Source organism: Nilaparvata lugens, chromosome X (genome assembly GCF_014356525.2).
Source record: "Nilaparvata lugens isolate BPH chromosome X, ASM1435652v1, whole genome shotgun sequence".
Classification (NCBI taxonomy): Eukaryota; Metazoa; Arthropoda; class Insecta; order Hemiptera; family Delphacidae; genus Nilaparvata; species Nilaparvata lugens.
The window spans coordinates 99153430-99170634 of NC_052518.1; the positions used below are offsets into that span (position 1 = coordinate 99153430).

The 17205-nt window shown below is 34.2% G+C and overlaps 1 protein-coding gene across 2 annotated transcripts in view; it reads right to left on the minus strand.

Annotated features, from left to right (window-relative positions):
- The window catches only part of LOC111043241 (E3 ubiquitin-protein ligase Rnf220), a 129547-nt gene that overhangs the window by 65093 nt on the left and 47249 nt on the right, over positions 1–17205 (minus strand). The window lies entirely within an intron of this gene.

Sequence of the window (17205 nt, forward strand, 5' to 3'; positions counted from 1 at the left end):
GGATGGTGAAAGATTATATGTCAAGCAACATATGGTACAACCGTTATAATCTGAAACCACGCAAGATTACCGTATTAAATATCCTGAATGCATTTTACAAGTACTCAAAGCTTAATATTATGTACAATGATTTTATCGATTTTGCGGCCCCAATATGTAATTTACGACGAGAGTGCTCATTAATTCACTGATACATGTCCTAAATTGTCCAATGCCACTATAGCTTAATGACAATAAAATTTTATTTATTCTACAGTAACATGTGCTCCTCTTGGAAGGGTTGATCAACGATTCAATATTTTACTAATATTTACCCTGTTGAATGGAAAAACCAGGAGTCTAATGTTGAAAAATGAAAAGCCAGGGACGTAATGTTGTTTTTATCGCTTGAATGCCGATGAATGCAGTTATTTGTTGGTTGAGAAAACAAGGGACAGAAGCCTTTGTAAGGCAGAACTTTGATGCTTTGACTTGGCGTTTTCTTTTCGGAAGCATCGTGATTTCAAAATCCCTTGCATTCTCCAACTCTAACGATAAGTTAGAAAAAATATTGTGAAAAGTTCTTAGGAAATTGCTCACAGGAAATCAGAACGCCCTAGAAATTGGGATTTCTCATTGGCGGAGTTGGGATAATAGAGTTGGCAGCAAAATGATTAAATACTATTACACTCTTTATTTGTACAGGATTACTATTTTACTCAATTTTTAAACTTAAATAAATATTTAATACCATTACAATAAATTATGCACGATTATAACAGGATGCACAATTATTTATTTGTTTAATAACAGGATTAATGAAGTTGAATGAAACAACTAGATATTAGACAAAATCACTAATTATTATTATTATTAGCGTATGGCTTTGAATGGTGGGGAGACCCAAGGGTAGTTCCAAGTTCAAAGTAGTCCATATAGTCCAAAGTTCCCTAATGGGAAACCGAACACTAAGGTTATAGTCAGCACAATACTTTAAATTTACACTTTCCACTTCGGAATAAAGTTAATTTTGATGTTAAAAAGTCCAAACATATACAAAACCGAAACAAGACACAAAAACAATAAGCCAAATTTAGAAAATATTGAATTTAATCACTAATTTATACTAGTAGTTCTGTGAAAAGTAGACCTCGCGCTCAGTAAATTACATTGACCTGTTGTTATGTTTTCTCAAAAATTAATAAATAATTTATCAATTTAAAATGTCTAGAAAAAATCCTAAATAATCAAAGAGCTTTTTGTCCTATCGTTCCATGACGTGTCGTCCCGAAATGTGAGTGTGAGCGCTGTTATCAGGTCTGGCTGCAACTGTCTACAACGTTGATGGAAAGATACATTTTCAAGATGTTCGATGTTTTTGAACGGCTAGTATTATAGTCAACTGTCTACTATCGATGATGGAAAGATACATTTTCAAGATGTTCGATGTTTTTGAACGGGTAGTATTAATTATAGTCCACTAGACAGCTGAATTATGATGAATAATTTTGAAGTCTGACTTTTACGGTAATATTGGAGTTCAAAGGAGACTCCATTTCCTTCTGTATTATCCTAAAATGCAAAATTTCAAAAAACCGTATGTATACGTCGACGCGAAATTCAAAAAGGAACATACCTGTCAAATTTCATGAAAATCTATTGCTGCGTTTTGCTGTAAATGCGGAACATAGAAGATAGATTATAAACAAAAATATAAACATATAAACATAAAGAGAAATGCAATACCGTCGACTTGAATCTTAGACCTCACTTCGCTCGTTCAAAAACAATTTGACATACTAGATTCAGTTGTAATAATAATAATTTTTATTAATGGAGACAACAGGCTGTAATACCATTATCAGTCTGTAGTAAGCTGAAATCAGTAGATAAATAATATGGGCTGGTAAAGCTCTACGATTGGTCATTAGCTGTTGACCAATGGAGGTTGAGCTCTACTGCCATTGGCCGAAACAAGACACGCCCGAGTATCCCAAATTATGGTCATCAGAACCGTTAAACAAAAACCAATGAAGAGAAACTTAGTAATTGATAAAACCAAATGTATAATTTATGAGGAAGAATGGAATAATATACAATATGAAAACCAGTAAACAAGAAAATTAAAAAACAACAACAAGAAACAAAGGTAGAAAAATTGATAGGAAGGGAGAAGCTAAGGTCAAATTCAAAAGTAAATAACAAGAAGGTAGAAACTGAACTACAAAATGATAGGAAGGGGGAAGCTAAGATCAAAAAAGTAAATAACAAGAAGGTAGAAACTGAACTACAAAATTGAACTGTCCAATCCTCCAACTGGACTTAATGAGTATATCCATTTATAGGAGAGATGGGATAATTTTTATTATCCTAGACAATAAAAATTATCCTAGGTCTATTTCAGGCCAGTTAAACATTGTTCTCATTTTAATAATACAACACCACTAATTCAGTCTTATCTTGTATTATATTAAGAGTGGTAGTTCAGTTACTATCTCCAACTTATTTTACTTACGAATTTGATTTTTACCTTTTCGTGCTACAGTTTTTGTATTTTCGTGTTTACTGGCATTCAAATATTCTACATTATACATTAGGTTGGAGGCTCAACCTCATATTTTCCAGTTATCAGTGATGATTAAGTAAAATAATTTATTTAATTTGGTTTGAACTCTTCTAAATTCCTAGTTTATATATATTTTGGGCTCAAAATTGGGCAATTCTTAGTCTATGAAGTGATAAACATAACATATTATTTGTCAATTTCTATCCAAATTTGGGAAAGGAACAGTTTTGGGCTTAAAGCCTGTTGTTCCTTTCCCAATCATTCATAGTTGTCAATGATATTGTATCTATAAATGTATCAATAAATAAATAAATATTTGCATTTTTACTCATAAAATAGAATCTATAATCAATTTCAATTTTCCGTAAGTATATTGACTGAACAGAATAGAGAAAAAACAGAGTAGAAGAAAATGAAAGTAACTAAACTACTTTCAATGTTTACACTGACTGAAAAAGAAATTCATGAGGAACAAGTTTCCAGTTGGGCTAATTATTGTTACTTGCATTGAATATTATATTGACGGTGTGTTGCTGAGATAGACGTTTAAACTACAAAAGAAGTTCATGAGGAACAAATTTTCAACTGAACTAATATTGTAATTTGAATTTTATACGGGTGATGTGTTGCTTAGATACTATTAGACATTCAAACTACAAAAGAAGTTCATGAGGGAAAAGTTTCCAGTTGGGCTAATTGTTACTTGCATTGAATATGATATCGACGATGTGTTGAATAAAAGTAAAAGTAAATTCGTATGGCTTTTGTTGGAGGGGAGTCCCTTGCGGGAAGGTCCAACCGCCTGAATATATAATTTAAGCCGTCAATGGACCTTTCGACTGTCATACTTCAGCCGGGACTAACAATTTAACGTGTCCATTCGACACACCAGATCACTCTGGTCAAAAACTTTTGGTAGTGAGCGGGTTTGAACCCTGGATCCATAGGCTGCTACGCAAGAACTCTATTCACTATAGTGAGGTCCACGTTATAATGACAGTATTTGATCAACTTTGGTTTTGCTATCCTTGTCTATCATTCAACAAAGTCGGTGGTACTATCCTTTTCTAGGTCCAACACGATGATAATTATGTTTTTGACAGTGTAGAAATATAATTAATTAATGCAGAGAATCGGCATCGCTATTCTTCTATCTTTATCCACTGCCATTATAACGTGGACCTCACTATAGACTTCGGATCACTTCAATAATGTGTTGAATAATTGCCTTTATTAAGGGCCGAGTTAGGACTGCTGGGATATTAGACTTTTCAACTACAAAAGAAGATCATGAGGAAAAAGTTTCCAACTGGTCTAATAGTGAAATGAATTGAATATGATATTCACGATATATGTTGCCGAGATATTAGATAATATAGAATGCGCATTTCACATATTTCGCACTAGCTACATGGTTTAGATGCGGAAGAAAGAAGCTGACGGGGTTGAAGAACGCACAGTTATTAAAAATAGCTGTGCGGTGAATCGTAGCAGTGGAAAGTGAAGCAATCACGGCGTAACTGAGGCAGCGCAAATCGGACATGCTTTGACTGGCAACCCCCCATCACACAACCTGCTGCATTTCCCCAAAACTACGATATTTATTGAAATCCAACATTCCAGCAAGAGCCTATTGCAAGAACGAATGAAAATTACCATCATCAATCTATAATAAATAGAAATTTACAATAAAAAATGCTTGTCTCTTCACACTAAAATTAGACATTATAATACAAAGCCATCAATGCTATATGCCAGTGAGACCCTAAATCTCAACAGGAAAGCTGATCTAGAAAATTTGAAGAAAGAAGAAAGGAAAATAATTGGAAAAATTCTAGGTCCGAGATTAACTGAGAATGGTTATAGATTACAGAAAAATAGCACAGTTGAGCAACATTCAAATATTGTAACAGACATGAGAAAAAGACGTCTAAAATTCTATGGTCATATCATGAGGCTCCCTGACCATAGAATCACAAAAAAAATAGTAAAATATGTAGCTTCGCTTGCCTATGGAAGAGAATGGATTAGGAATGTTAAGAAAGATCTAGTTTTGGCAGGAATTACTGATGATGAAATTAAAAATAGAAATAATTTCAAAACAAAAGTGAACAAATGGGAAATTATTCCAGAGATAAAAGCACCAAGAGTTGGCACAAGATGGAGTGAAGAAAGAAAAGCTGCATTTTCTCAGAGAATGAAAAGCTGGTGGGCGAACAAGAAAACCGCCAAGTCTAATAAAAATCGATGATCATGATTTTACTCAGCGTCTTCCACTTCGGGAGCTCTACTAATAAGAGAGAGCTCTACTAAATAGAGCTCTACGACTAATAATAATAATAATAATAATAATAATAATAATAATAATAATAATAATAATAATAATATAATAATAATAATAATAATAAATAGATGTATGCCCTAATAAATTATCTCTAGAGACCAAAACATATGGAATAACTTCCATAATACTTTCCGATTCAAACATCATTCATTCAACGCCACATAATTATTTATCAATTTTTAATTCCTAGCATTTGTTGGAGAATTGAGATTATTTCACCTCACTGAATTTCAAGTCAGGCTAGAATTATATAGTACTGATGGAATAATTGTAGACCGAAGTAATTTATTTACACCCAAATATTTTAAAATGTAAATTGAATACAAAATTACTTATTAGGCGGAGTTGTGACTTGTGACTTTCAAGTCCTCTCTGCCACTTTGGTAGAGAGTTAGTGGGGAGGATATTTTTAATATTCTTCCCAAAGAATGGACATTGATATGTCCAAAGCTCCGCCAATTTATGTAGATGCATAACAATATGATTATTATCTATAGTTATTATATTACAAATTGCTTTTTCATATCAGTTCAATAGTTATTTTCTTAGTCTATTATGTAAATTCATCTATAACTTTGCTGTATTGTAAGCTATTGTATATAAGTGTATAAGCCAGTATATATTGTAATCTACATAAATAAAGTACTCAATCAATCAATCAATCAATCAATCAAACCACTCAGCCTCGCAAATATCCTTTATTAGGCTGAGTTAGGACTTATAAAGGATATTCTCATTTCATTTCAGAATATTTTGGTATACATTGAGGTGAAGTCACCTCATTTCTTCAACTAATGCTAGGAAGAATAGATGTTTTCGCCACACTGCACAGAAAGCAGCTGTTTTCCAGTCCCTACGTAGATCTGAAAGACCTCGTTTGCAGACGACGTCAGAAAAGGGTTTCTTTTCCGGTCTAGGCCAGAAAAGTTGTCTCTTTCCAGCCGCTTATGGCTGGAAACAACGCGCTAATTATTATTATTAATAAGTCATCCGCTAGATCGGGCGAGTGTCCACTTTCATAATAAGCTGAAGTCGCCATGATTTTAGTTCCAGTTTCGAATCAAACTAATTCGCTTCGCAACCAGTTTTATTCAATTATTTATTGTTGATTAGTGCATTCCGAATTTTCAAAAATGCTTGAAGATGACTGTGGTATTCCAAGTGAAATTTTAAAAGAATCTGAAATCCTGACTGCAAATCTTCTACCACTAAAATCAAGAGATAGGTACGATAGCTTAACGAGTATTCTTTATTTTGTATTCTTTATTTATTTTGTCAGCAATACCTGTAGTGTGGCGAAAAATATCGTTCGCACCACGGGCAAAAATGTTTTTCCAGCTCTCAATCTTTTCTAGTCCTCGGCCTACGGCCTCGGACTTGAAAACCGATTTCGAGCTGGAAAAATCTCATTTTCTGCTCTAGGTGCGAAATATACTATTATATTCTCAATTAGTGAAAGAGGTAAGTCTATTAGATACTAACTTTCAACCTGAATGCAAGAAATGCAGATATGCAAATGAGATTTGAAGTAAGCTAGAAGCAAATTATTTAACACTAGTATCTATCTACGTACTAATACACCCAAACACTATTCATTTTAATAGAATTCATGTAGTCTCAATAGATTTGGACTGTACATAGTAATTCACTGTGTACCTAAATATTCTAATTAGTGAAAGAGTTAGATCCATTAGATTCACGGTATATAGAAGAAGACGGTAGGTGTCACGCGCATGTTTGTGCTAAATTTCCGGTGTAGCTGACGTCATTTTATATCCAATCATCTGTTTTTAGCAAATAAGTTTCTTGAATTGCCAATAGGTGTTGAAAACATCGGTTGGTGGCGATGACGCAATCTAGCTGGCTGGCCACTGCGCACACATTTCATGACCACTACCGTTTTTATCTAAATACCGTGATTAGATTCAACCATTCAAACTGGATGCAAGAAATGCAGAGTTGCATATGCAAGTTGAAGTAAGCTAGAAGTAAATTTTTCGAACAATATATTATTATTATGTATTAATACACTTGTATTATGTATTATTAATATGTATTATGTATTAATACACCCAAATACTATCCATTTCAATAGAATTCATGTAGTCTCAATGAATTTGGAATATATATAATAATATTCTAGGACGTTTAAAATAGAGCTGTAAATGACTGGGCGAGTGAATTCCCTCAGTTTGTGAGGGTAATATTGAAAATAAATGAGAGTTAGGGCTGAAACACACAAGGCGTTTTTTCAGACGAGTCGGCACGGCACGACAGGACAGGAAGGTCTCTGATTGGCTGATTCTCATGTGCTGATCTCTGATTCTCATTAGCTGATTAGGTTGGTGTATCGCGAATCAGCCAATCAGAGACCTTCCTGTCCTGTCGTGCCGTGCCGACTCGTCTGAAAAAACGCCTTGTGTGTTTCAGTCCTTAAGGGTCGAAGGAAGTTCTCTCGCAATATATTTAATTACCAATAATATTGTTGAAGGATCAACATCTTTTTAGCATTCATATAGTTATCTATATAATAAGAGAGAGTAGGGTTGTGTTTGTTCGTTTGTTCACATCAAAACATGTCAACTTGTGGATTGCATACCGGAAAAACGGGAATGATTTAGATCTCCAAATTTTGAACATAGATTCTAAAAATATCAATCTCGTGCACCTGGAAGCCCACATTTCAATTTTCCTTCTAGATTTTTCAGAATTAGTGTTCAAACTTCATTAATCTATACTTATAAAATTCTTATCTCACTGATCACGATTTATGGAAAACTACTGGATGGATTGCAACAAAACTTGGAATATACCTTCCTTAAACGTCCTAGATGCTCACTAAGAAATCTTTTGGCGATATTTCAACTATAAGGGTGGTTTTTAAGGGTTTAAAGTTCGTCTTTTAGCATGTATATTCTTCTTCTCCCAATCTCCTTATTATAATAAAAATGTCCATATTGTATGTTATTATAGATCTATAATCTAGAGAGAGTACCTCTTCGAAACAGTTGTTAACTGGCAACTTAATTAATAATTTTGACAGGTTGCCATTAAGTTGAGATGATTTCATTAGGTTGGCACCAAATTGAAGAACGAATCAAAATGCATTCATCTAAAACGAATTGATTGGGCACTGCTGCTTCAATCAGAGCTACTCCTCGGAGATAGTTTTTATTTTTCATAAAACAAACTTTTATGACGGGAGTTGCTTCTATCAAGCGATCCTATTCTATCAAGACTAATTTAATTTTGTTTGTATATCCGATTGCGATAGCTGCTTAAACAATTTCGATGAAATTATAATAATTCAGTATGATATATGGAGGGTATTTTCAAAACTTCAGAAGTGTCCGTTGTGGAATCTGTTTGCAAAGAATGAGGAAATTCGGCCAAAATTTAACTTGGGCGGAAGAAAGGGGTCATTTATTAAAACGGCCAAATAGCTGTTGTTCCTTTTCCCAATATTCTACAAAATTCGCTGCAATTGGACTACTATTCTACAGAGCACTTCCAACACATCAATGATTAATCGAATGATTTGACTCAATAGTTTTCATGCCAAGTTGTGGCCTAATCTCAAAAACGTTTATAACAATGTTGGTAGAATTTAGATTATAAATGGTTCACAAAAATAATCTTATCTTTCAATTCCCGAAGCGAAGCACGGGTGCCCTGCTAGTATAACATATTTATAGAAAGTTATAACATTTTTCTCTGTTATTTAACTTATTGGAAAAACTTTCCATGTTATAATCAACCCTTTTCATGAACTCTCAAAACCATCTCTATCCTACTTTGAATTATTTGCAATGAGAGAACGTTTTGTAAATATTTACACGGGCATATAAATTTAGATGCAATTCATGAGAACTTTTAACACGGTATTGCATTCACGAAAAAGTCGCGTCTCGACCGCAAATTGTAAGAGATTCTCTTTATATTATTGACTCAGAGAGCAAGTTTCATTCATGAAATTAAGAGTTCAGAAAGTAGAGCTAGGGGACAGAGTTGACAAGACAAATAGAAGAGTTTGTCGTTTGCATGTTTAACGATAAATTGAAACGCTTCGTTATCACGGTTTGACACCCCTGGCAAGTCCTAAGACAACAAACAATCAAGGGTGTTCCTATACAGCCCGACAAGAAAGTTTTTGGGTCAATCGATAATGGAAATTCATCATATTGAATGAAAACTTGACTTAATATTGTCGAAACCACTGATTTATTAAAACAAATAAAGAAATTTATTCCTTTTTACAAAACCATAGAAAATTACAATTTAAAAATAGGAACTAAGTTGACCACACTAACCAGTATTCGTGGTGAACTTGCAGATAAATTTAGGATCTGTAGTTACACCATTATTAATCTCTAGTAATCTGAAAGCTTGAACAGCAGCTGAATAAATGGGTGATTTTCATTTAATCTAAAATCAGCTGTTTAGTCAACGTTTTCATTTTTTTTTTTTTACTATCTAAATCGTGTCAATCACGGTGTATTATTGAAGAGACTATCTCAGCTAGGCTTCAGCACTGCATTAATTGAATTCTTCAGAAGTTATCTGTTTCAAAGAGAGAATTTTGTATCTGTGCAGGGAAGCATTTCTTGTGCTTACTTCAGTACATCTGGTGTTCCTCAGGGCAGCAATTTGGGACCCCTTTTGTTTTTGCTACTGATTAATGAGCTACCCCTCCAGATACCCAACTCCAGATGTTTGATTTTTGCAGACGATATGAAAATCTTCAGAGAGGTGAGAGGCTTGGACGATTGTTATTCCTTGCAGGCTGGCATTGACAGGGTTGCATTGTGGTGCCATGAGAATAAACTTGAAATGAATGTTAAAAAGTGCAAATGTATGACCATCTCTAGGAAAGCTAATCCAATTTGTCATTCCTACTTGATTGAGGGTGTTTGCTTGGAAAGGGTTACAGTGTGCAGGGATCTGGGCGTTGTTTTCAGTAGTGCACTGTCCTTCTCAGCACATGTTGACCACGTCATAAGCAGGGCAAACAGGCTCTTGGGCTTTGTCCTGAGAAACTCTGCTAGTTTTAATAATGTTAATACTGTGATAACCCTGTATCAATCTCTGGTCAGGAGTGCTCTCGAGTATGCATCCATTGTTTGGAGTCCTTCCACTCATCTGGATGCATTGAGAATCGAGCGGGTGCAGAATAAGCTTCTCCGCTTCCTTTTCTACATGAAATTCGGAAGAGCATGTCCTCTGGGTTTTCCCTCTGGACGTTTGAGGTGCCTTTTCAATTTAGACTCTTTGGGAACTAGGCGTGACAGGTTCTCGTTGCTTTTTGTTTTGTCACTGTTAAGGGGTACTGTCGATTCACCTGGTCTCCTCACAAGGATTGGTTTTCAGGTGCCCTCCTTCAATGTAAGAAGAGTTAGGACCTTTCATGTCCCAAGGTCAAGAACTTTGCATAATTATTGCTCTCCATTAAACAGAGCACTGAGGCTTTTCAATGATTTTTGTGATGGAGTTGATGTACATGGTCCTGCCAGTGAGGCTAGAAGGCGAATCATTGACGCTATTGTTCACTGTTCTCAGTCTTTGGGATAAAGTCAGTTGCTCTGATGCTCTCTCTTATTTTTGGAAATATATTTTCCCATTATTTCCCCCCGTATTATAGGTAAAGAAGGTAAATTCCCCCATGCCTATTATTAACCAAGCCTATTATTATAGATATATAGTTACTATAGTATAACTCACTTACATTTTCTTTTGTTTTTTCTCTCTGAAGCATGCATTCTAAATTATTTTTGCAAATGAATCTGTTGTTCAATAATACTTGTCTCTCTTTCAAACTAGTAATTCTTAGATTAGTCTCACATTATTCTAATTTTTTCAAATTTACATGATTATGTATGTAACACTTATATTTTATTTAGTATGGCTTGACTTGTTAACCTCAATATTTTCTCTTCTTTGCTTCATAATAATGTTTTCCAATGTATTTATCCGTAGCTTTAAATTACATTTAACATAATTCAATTTTTGTATTATTATTAGTTATTTTTATTTTAATCAATCTCTACTTTCACATGCTTACCATTCACCAAGCTTATATTTATACCATGTTATTTATACCTAATTGCTACACAGCACACACTGTATGAATTTGGTATCATAATATCATCTTCCGTATCTTTCATTGTATAACCATTTATTTTTCATTTCTTACATGTTCATTTTGTTGGTAAATAGTAGTGAAGACTGATTTGGGCGTAATGCCTGTAGTCTTCCTTGACATTGTAAATAAATAAATAAATAAATAAATAACGTTCCCAGAACATCTTGAATGATACCAACATTTTGGCATTTAAAATCAAATCCCACTAACTTACCCTCTTCCCATTGAAAAATAATAGAACAGAACCATTTAGGTTATGTCGTGATGCCTAGATGAACTGAAAACGAGTGCAACTGAGCACTGCCGAATAAATAGTATGTGTGAAGCGCTACGATTGGCCATTAGCTGTTGACCAATGAAGGTTGAGCTCTACTCTCATTGGCCGAGCGACTAGACACGTACAAGTATTTCAAATTTGGTCATCATGAGAACCATTAAACAATAACTAATGAGCAGAAACTAAGTAACTTATCAAGAAAAATGGATAATATCAGTGAGAATGGAAAAATATACAATTTTAAAACCAGTAAGTAATACGGACATACAAACACTAAAACAAAAAAAGTGAAAAATTAATATCAAGAAAAATTCGAAAGTAAAATGACGGTGTTAACTGAGGTACTACTCTAACATAAGGCTTTTTTTGAAAAATGTATTGCCAAATATAATTATGGCAAGTAAAGAACTTACTACGTTGTGAAGGTGATATTGTGTTAGGTATCCATATTGAATAACAACGACTTGATATTGTCAAAGCCACTAATTTAATAGCATAAAACAATTTGATATACTAGTTTCGGTTGTTACGCCATTATCAATCTCTGGTCTAACAAATAACCATAGTATCAAAGACTTGATATTGTCTAAACCATTAATATAACAATTTGAGATACTACTTTCGGTTGTTACACCATTATCAATATCTGGTCTAACAAATAACCATGGTATCATCTCAAAGACTTGATACTGTCTAAACCATTAATTTAACAATTTGAGATACTATTTTCGGTTGTTAACCATTATCAATCTCTGGTCTAACAAATAACCATAGTATCTCAAAGACTTGATACTGTCTAAACCATCAATTTAACAATTTGAGATACTAGTTTCGGTTGTTACACCATTATCAATCTCTGGTGCATCAAACAACTGAAACTAGTACATCAAATCGTTTTAGGCTAATAAATAGCAATCTCTGGCTACATTATTAATCTAAAACTATAGTGAGGTCCACGTTATAATGACAGTGTTGATTAAAAATGGTATTGCTATCCTTGTCTATCATTCAACAGAGTGGATAGCGCTATCTCTTTCTCGCTTTGCTCTGTTGCCGGTTCGTCTTTTAACAGTGTTGAATTAATAATCAATTAACAAAATATTTAATATTAATTATGAAAATTGATTATGAAATTATAAAATATAATCGATTGTTTTAAACGAGAATGAACATTTAATATTACCTTATAATCAACCTTTATCAGCTACTGTCAATAGAAGGCATTGACAATACCGGCAGATCGGCAACATTGCTCTACTTTCTTTCTCCACTTCCATTATAACGTGGAACTCACTATAGTACCGTATCTCAAATTGTTTTAGGGTAATAAATAGCAATCTCTAGCTACATTATCAATCTCTGGAGTAACAAACAACCAAACTATAGTGAGGTCCACGTTATAATGGCAGTGTACGATTGACAATACTGTTGCTGTCCTTTTCTATCATACAATAAAACAGATGGCGCTATCTCACTCTCGCTTTGCAATGTTGTCAGTTTTTGCCAGAATATTTTGTTTTTACTTTTGACAGTGACTGTACAAAATTAGACAAACAATTCTCAGCCGCCATTTTTTTCTTCATTCTATCAAAATACTTGAGTATACAAGTCGTATGATTGATTTAAAAAATGTATTTTTGAAACAATAAAATAATTTCTAGATATTACCGTATGAGAAACACAAATTAAAATACCTGAAATGACATTTTAAAAGTTGATAACTAACCATTCTAGACTCCATCCATGCTTCAGTTAGGCTACACGTATAGGTTAGACCTACTCGTATTGGTATAAATAATATTGAAAGGTTATTTCAGAATTATTTACATTAAAATTACTTTTTTTCAGATAGGATTTCTATTTTTCTATTATCTTTGAAAGAAATTGGAGTAGAATACCTACCAAATAACTCAATTTCTGTTGTTTTGGAATTCAGATTGTTGTATCACAGCTTTTTAAATTAGCCGCCATTTCAGATTTGTATATAAAAAAAATTTGATCTCATTTATGAAAGCAAAATTTTTGAATAAAATTATGAAAAAATATATTTTCTTGATTAATTTGACATTAAATTGATTATTTTATCAATGAAATTATAATTATTATTAGATCGAATTTAATGGGATGAATTGAGTAACAGCTGTGTACAGTCGGTGGCAAAATGGAGAGACTTGGCAACGTTTTTCTCCTATCTTTCTTCACTGCCATTATAACATGGACCTCACTATAGTATCTCAAATTGTTTTAGGCAAATAAATTAGTGGTTTGCAAGTCGATTTCATTCAGCAAGTAAAGATTTGGGATGAGATCTACAACACGTTCGCAACATCATAGAAGAGCGATGAGGGGCAGGGCATTGAAAGTTTTGTCAGACGTAGGAATGGGGTTGAAATGATTGCATCAGGTGATCATATCAGGGGTAGCATACGGCATCTGCCGTCTGCCGCCTAATGGCAGACGCCAGCGTGTGATGTTAGCCCTAACTACGCGTGTTTTTGCTGCGTCTCTCCCGCGCATTAATATCGTCAACCCCTTAAGGTTATTCCGGATCAAAAATGAGTTCCCTCTAAATGTGACAAGGTCCTAAAACAAATGTGCGGTGATTTAATTAACGATCGGCGTACATATAGCACTGGGTGACATCAACTAGGGTCTGTCTCTTCAACTCATATCAAGTATCCTCCGAGCACATTAGGCCTAGATCGAGACGTGTAACTTCGGTCAGCAACTCACTCGGCTACAAAAGTATCTACATTTCAAATCGTCACATTATTGTACACAATAGATTCACTACAATATTTTAATAATTATTCTATATAAATTATTCTATGGAGTATAGAATGATTAATAAAGAGAGTACTTCCTGGGCAGGAGAACCCACTCGAAATTGCCGCTGATATGTCAGCTGATGTTCCATTGAGATATCTGATTAGAGTCGTCATTCAATATTCCATATTATTTCTCCTCTCGTGATTATTGATTCTATCTATATCGTACATGATGTGGTGATATTGAACACATATCCTTTCTTGCCTTGAAAAGTAATAGCATAGAATGGAATAGGTTTTATTGATCAACAAATATATAACATGTACTGGATCTTGTCAAGTAAGTCAGATACAAAGGAATGTGAAAGATGAAATAACGCAGACAACATAAAACAACGTCAGACAACATAACACAATATCAGATAACATGAACACGAAAGAATATTGGCATATCAAGACTAGAAGAGACTGGGATGAAGGAGTGAGTAAATTCATACGAACTCGATATGTAAAACAGGTTTAAGAATGTATATAAAATTTGAAGTCAAACCCATAGAGAATTGGGATAACACACACGCACATCCTCACACTTGAAACAGTTCATAATATGATAGCAATGAGCCTAACAATGACAACAATCATAATGATGGCAATTTCAGAAAAAATAGCCTACCAACCGTTCGGTGGGTTCCGAACCACGAGGAGTAATTTTCAAGTTCGTTAGCTGTGCAAGCCGAGAGAAGCTAACCTTCCAAAGGGGGAAAATCCAGAAAGGGAAGGCGGAAAGGCGCTAAACTAATCTGTGCGATTGGAGTCGACTGAAAGGACTAGGAGAAATTTAATTTTTTTATACTTGTGAAGAATTAGGACATTTACATTTGTATCAAAATTTTGATGTGAATGAGGTTGGTTTTGGCGTTAAGCTGTACCTCTTTGAGTTGTATTATTATTTTAATGTAATGCATTCTCAATAAATAAATACGCAGTGTCTACAGTTACGGTAACCGTAACTCCAGTTGGCGTTACGGTAAAGTTATGACTTCGTTTGCGCATGCGCCAACAAACTTCGTCATAGCACTCATTACCGGAGCTTAGCTTGTCTAAATACAGCATTGTAATGCCTATATATATATATATATATATCCATATACTCATTACAATGCTGTTTTTATTTAGACAAGGTAAGCTTAGTGCCTATATATGCGGATGTATGGTGTAGCATATCTGAAAAGAGCATATATTAGAGCAGCTAAAAATTGAACACCAACTGAAAATGAAAGTATCACTTCTGAAGTTGTTTCCTAATCTATCTTTCGGGTTTCCCCTTCACCCCCCGCCAACCACCAAACAAAGAAACAAAATTGGGAGTTTAGGTAATAGCTTAGGTATATAATGATTTGTTTAAAGGCTCTTCGCATAGCTTTTTCCTTAAACTTACTTTTTTTGGTTTGGTGTCTTTTGGTCGGGTCGGACTTTTCTTTACACCACCATGAGTACATTTGTACTTCAATTCATAATATACAAGCTCATCCTTTAAAATTTTCTCTCTTTTACACTACTATATTTTTTCAAAACCTGGAAGGATGTAAACTTCATGATTGAAACATTGAAACGATAGGTTTCTTAGAAATCATAGCCATGTGACCAAAAACCACAAACACCACAATGCACATGTAAATAGCGGTAGCCGCGCATGCGCAAATGTTTACCGGAACACGATTCGAGCTACGGTTACCGTCACTGTAGCCACAGCGAAATAAATAAGCATTTATAATTTCTAAATGCATTCTAAAGATTCTATCTAATTTTTTGAGACTGGAGCCCCCCCAAACCAATATTGCATACCGAATATGTGACATTATGAGGGCATGATATACTGTACACATGTTAAGATAGGGTTACCAGTACTTAATCTTGAAATCTGCCTGAGTGCAAACACTCCAGATGATATTTTACAGCACAAATGATCAATATAGTTATCCCAAGACAAGTTCTGGTCCAGCAAGACACCTAGAAATTTCACAGACAGAGTTTGTTCAACATTCACTCCATTTATTTGAACGTTTATTTCTTCAAGATCTCTATAATTATTTCTATGTTTGAACTGCAAGAACTGCGTTTTAGTTTCGTTCACTTTGAGGTTATGTTGACTGAGGAATTGGCTATGGCATGTACATTGAATTGTATTTACATTGTATTTAATTGTACATTGTATTTACTAGAGATACAACCGAAACTTGTAAATTACACTGTTTAAATAAACTAGTGGTTTTGAGAATATCAAATCGTTCTTATTAAATATGAATATGATATCTACCAAAATATCACCCACACAGCTTCCAATTTACTAGAGATACAACCGAAACTTGTAAATTATACTGTTTACATGAACTAGTGGTTTTGAGAATATCAAATCGTTCTTATTAAATATGATATCCACCAAAATATCACCCACACAACTACACAGAAAACTTATTTTCTGTCAGAGATTAAATATTTTCTTCAGAGATATTACTAAAGAGAGGTATGCGAATTCTTTCCTGAGTATTTCTATGATCAGCTGAAATTGTCATCATAATGGGAATAGAAGCGTCAGGGTCTAATGTGGTGTTGGAAACATGTGTTTGACCGAAGTTTAGTGGTGCTACCTAACAAACGGTCATTCCCTTAACGAGCGCTCATCAATTCCTCCAACTAATCTGAACGATCAGATAAAGTGCCGACCGTTAGGCCAATCTATCTAACCATAAAACTCATGAACACATCACCTCCCACCCATACCAACTAATATTGGTTAGCCTACTGTAGTCAACCGCACGAAAATAGTCCGATGGAAATTGGAACAGATGAGTGTAACGTCGCCAAATAAGAATTGATCAACGTTATCCACAGCTGATTATAAATGAGAATTGATTCATATTTTTATAATACACCTGACGAATTGACAACGTCTATCGGTGCGGGGGGGGGGGTGTAAGGAGGTACCTTTCAATTTCCATCAGACTATTTTCGTGTGGTTGACTATAGTGGGTGAAAATCAAGAGAAGGTATGTGATACGGAATTTATGATATATATATATATATTATATATATATATATATATATATATATAATATATATATATATATATTT